Below are 3960 nucleotides of genomic sequence, written 5' to 3'. Positions count from 1 at the left end.
ATTTCGGAGTCCCACACTACGGCGTGCCTCATAATCAGATCATGGTTTTGGCACGTAAAACCCCATAATTTAACTTTTAATGGCCTGCGCTTCCCAATTTGAAACAAACAAAAAATCATCGACAAAGCGGAAAAGTGTAAGAACATTCTTACTCGTGAGCATGACGCGTCTGAAATGTGCAAGCACTAAGTATTAGAAAAGGTGGCAGCTCAAGAAAGACACCGACGGAGACGAGACAGGGATGAGCGCTGAACTTCCATGAACGTTTATTGTCAATGTTTCACGAATATATACACACTGTCCGAGCCAGGAGTTATGATCTGTGCATGCGTAAATATGCCAGCTCTTTGTCTGAAAGCGTGATGGAGGCTATGCTGACACATCCATCGCCGAGTATAGAAATCCGTTCAGATTCTACGATTTCCTGAGTCACACGCGTTTTAATCTTCCTCATAGTGGAAGTGTTTACAAGGCCGGGCGTACAGTCCTTGCAAGGGAGACAACAACTTGCCAGAAAACCTTCGACATCGTTTCCTTCACGCGCATGTTTTACGCTGTTTGCGCGCTCCTTTAAGGTATCGTTAACATGCCTCCCAGTTTGGCCGATGTACACCTTCCCGCACCTTACAAGAATTTGATAAACTACACCTTCTGCGCATTTAACAAAAGGCCGCCTTTGCTTTATGCCGCAGTCACGTTGCTGGTCTGCCTCCGGTGTTAACGACGGGTTAAGGGAGCATGTAAACAACGTAGAAAACGCGCGTGAACGAAAAGATTTCGAATGTTTTCTCGCAAGTCATTGTCTAACTTGCAAGGACTGTACACCCGACTGTACGCTTCCGTTATCAAGAAGAGTAAAACGCGTGTGACTCAGGAAATAGCAGAATCTGAACGGATTTCTAGACTCGGGCAGGGATGTGTCAGCACGGCGTTCATCTTGCTTTCAGGCAAAGAGCTGGCATATTTACGCATGCGCAGATGATAACCCCTGGCTCGGACAGCATGTATCTATTTGTGAAACATTCACAACAAAAGTTGGATGGTCAGCGGTCGTCCCTGTCGTCTAGTCGCGTTCGTGTCTTTTTTGTGCTTCCGCTGTTCTGATATGTAGCAACACGCCCAATTCGCCCCATCAATCAAGCTTTAAATAAACGCTTGAGGCAAATACAGGCTGTAATAAGACTATCATTGGGAGACCCCAAGAAGTTATTTACAGTTTGCAACTTCGGGTACAATAAAGCAGGCAGTTCATTCTGGCCACGTCCTGCACTAGTGTTCTGTGGTGCACTTGTGCAGGAACCCATAGGGAGGAGTGCAAGTGCATTTGGTTGTTAGTGTATAGCTCTTATGTATTATGTATGAACAGAGCCTAGAGCACTAGGCTCTGTTCGAGCCTAGTGCTCTAGGTTTGTTTGCTTTGCCGTACATGAAAGAATACACACATGGCAACAATTTAAAATAAATTAACAATTTTATTTTCCCATTCCTTGTCACCCTCTTTTTGGCCCTTGTACCGGATACATCTTCCCTTTGACTCTTGTTGGATGGTTGACTGCCGAAGAAAAATGCATGGTTAGGTATCGAACACATTCTACGGCTGAAATCATCTCTGTGTAGAATTCGAACAAAAAAGGGTTCTGCTAGAATAATCCACAGTGTAAGAGCAATTCTTCTTGCAAGTCAAAATATTGATAACCAACGAAAAACTGCACTCCGTGCAACGAATAAACATTTCAAGAGCACGATTGTTAGCGTCATTACTTCTTTGACCAACATATTTTGTCAGCATTACCTCCAGAAGAATCTACAGCATTTTCATTGCAGCAGCAATCCACGCCACCAGCACGTCTCTGCACATAAAGAGTAAACTTTGATGATAGCGCTCACCTATAATAAACGTGGTATTTAGCCGTAGTGTCCGAAGCCATGACCGTAGCCGTAACCGTGGCCGAGGGCAAGACCGTAGCCAAGACCGTGTCCGTAGCCAAGACCGTGTCCATAGCCAAGACCATGGCCGTAGCCAAGGACCATGGCCGTAGCCGTGAGCAACGCCAACAGCAACAGCTGTGAACAGATACGCTGAATGAATTATCTGTGCAATGATATATCACAGCTACGCCTCTCTCAAGTTCGCATAAAATGTACGTCATGGTGCTGTGAAACATAATTAAAGAGCCAATTCAGAGAAATACTAACAGTTCTTTTTGGCGCATGCGATTTAGGCAGGGGTGCACCAGATTGCAATTGTCGGGGGCACAAGTTACTGTTTACTGATTTAAAAAAACACTTATTCGCCCAAGTTTCAGCCCTTCTATAGGCATGAATAGTAGAGAAGCAATTATTTTGCTAATACTTTCTTCCTGACTCGTTGCAGGCCGTCCACGCCAGATCACTCAGGAAAACCATGACGAATATTGTTTTTCTTGTACTAGTGGAAAGCAGTTCTTATGACATTCTGTATTTATCTACAGGATTTGGTCGATCAATGGAGAAGTTGTCAGATGTTTTAAGCAAAGATTAATAGCATGATAGATAGTGCAAAGTCGACTATATGATAGACATTGCCCAGGGCACTGTTAGTGCTGGTACCTTCCAAGTGGTACAAATCACCGTAATGATCGAAATAACTCCATGCGAACATGGGCTTTTATGTGCGCATATGTACGTTTGTGCATGAGCGTGCTATTGTAGGGGCTTGAAAGTAAATGATTGGCTTTGCAGTATGACCAGCGAGCCTGCCAGGATCCTGGAAGTGTAACACTTACCACGAGCTGGAGCATGATGAACAGTCTTCTGCACAGAGGTGGCAACAACGGCACCGTGGTGACCGTGTCCGTAGCCGTGGCCATAGCCGTGTCCGTAGCCGTGGCCATAGCCATAACCAAGACCGTATCCGTGGCCATAGCCGAGACCATGGCCGTAGCCGAGGCCGTAGCCGCCGGCGTAGGCAGCGGCGATGACGCCAAGGAAGGCGAGGAGGGTCTGCAGATAGCAGCAACGCAAGTCATTAGATTAGACTTTTCTGCTGTTGAGTTCTTGAATCTCGTATCTCGTAGTAGAATTTCTGCTACAATATATTCGCAGGTTTATACAATTTTTTAATACACCGCCAGGGACAAAGAAAAGAAACAGGACTGTGCGCTGACAGCTCTTTGACGATATGTTTCTTTGCTTTGTCTGCGTGACTGGCGCTGTTTTATAACTGTTACCTCACCAGCTATCGCTACTTATAAACATCGGTTGTGCATACTTTCCCCCTCTTCTCTATCATGACAGGATTAACAGTCGACATTTACTAATAAAAAACGACAAACTAGTCTTCTCATAATGCCTTCAGTTGATTGGTCAGTCGGTCGTTCGGTGTGTTATCACAAAACGATGGTCAGCAGAAAAAAAAGCTCTCAGTGGTGATTAAACTCATGACTTGTCGCTTGCGCACCGAAAGCTGTTATCACTGCAGCACGTAAATTCCAGTGAAGCAACCAACCAAATGGAAGGAGCACGTCATGAGCCTCGGTGCATGTGGACACTACACTTCGTACTTGATTTGCACTAGAGACTACAGTGGACCACTGCATGTATTCGAACTCAGTACGTTACAGCGAAATAGCAGAAGCCACCAGACGCACCACTTTGTGCGTGTTTCGATGATGACTAGAATTGCCGCTGCAAGCACCGTAACCTTATGCACTTCAGTAAAATGGCACATTGCCCTTATCTCTGCCCACATGTTGCATCTGTAGTTGAGAATTACGGAATACATGTCAGAGGGAATGTTAATGCAAATGGATGAGATTGTAAGCGTGTCTACATCTTCTGATGATGTCAGTGAACCTGTACCCTCTGTAAATTGTAATAGGTTATAACTAGTTGCATTCAACACATTACATATTGACACGTATAGATGTTTATCTTTCACCGGTGGCCGCTTTCCACCGGCTAACAAATGTTAAACGTTAT

The 3960-nt window shown here is 45.0% G+C and overlaps 1 long non-coding RNA gene across 1 annotated transcript; it reads right to left on the bottom strand.

Moving 5' to 3' along the window:
• Positions 1-1452: 1452 nt before the first annotated feature.
• On the bottom strand, positions 1453-3014 carry LOC125941601 (uncharacterized). The gene is made up of 3 exons (XR_007464473.1): positions 2766-3014; positions 1888-2064; positions 1453-1552 (listed from the first exon to the last, which is right to left on the bottom strand). It is a non-coding gene; the product is annotated as an uncharacterized LOC125941601 (long non-coding RNA).
• Positions 3015-3960: the final 946 nt, after the last annotated feature.

This window comes from Dermacentor silvarum, chromosome 11 (assembly GCF_013339745.2).
Source record: "Dermacentor silvarum isolate Dsil-2018 chromosome 11, BIME_Dsil_1.4, whole genome shotgun sequence".
In the NCBI taxonomy this organism is placed as follows: Eukaryota; Metazoa; Arthropoda; class Arachnida; order Ixodida; family Ixodidae; genus Dermacentor; species Dermacentor silvarum.
This window is presented reverse-complemented; position numbering and strand designations above follow the sequence as displayed.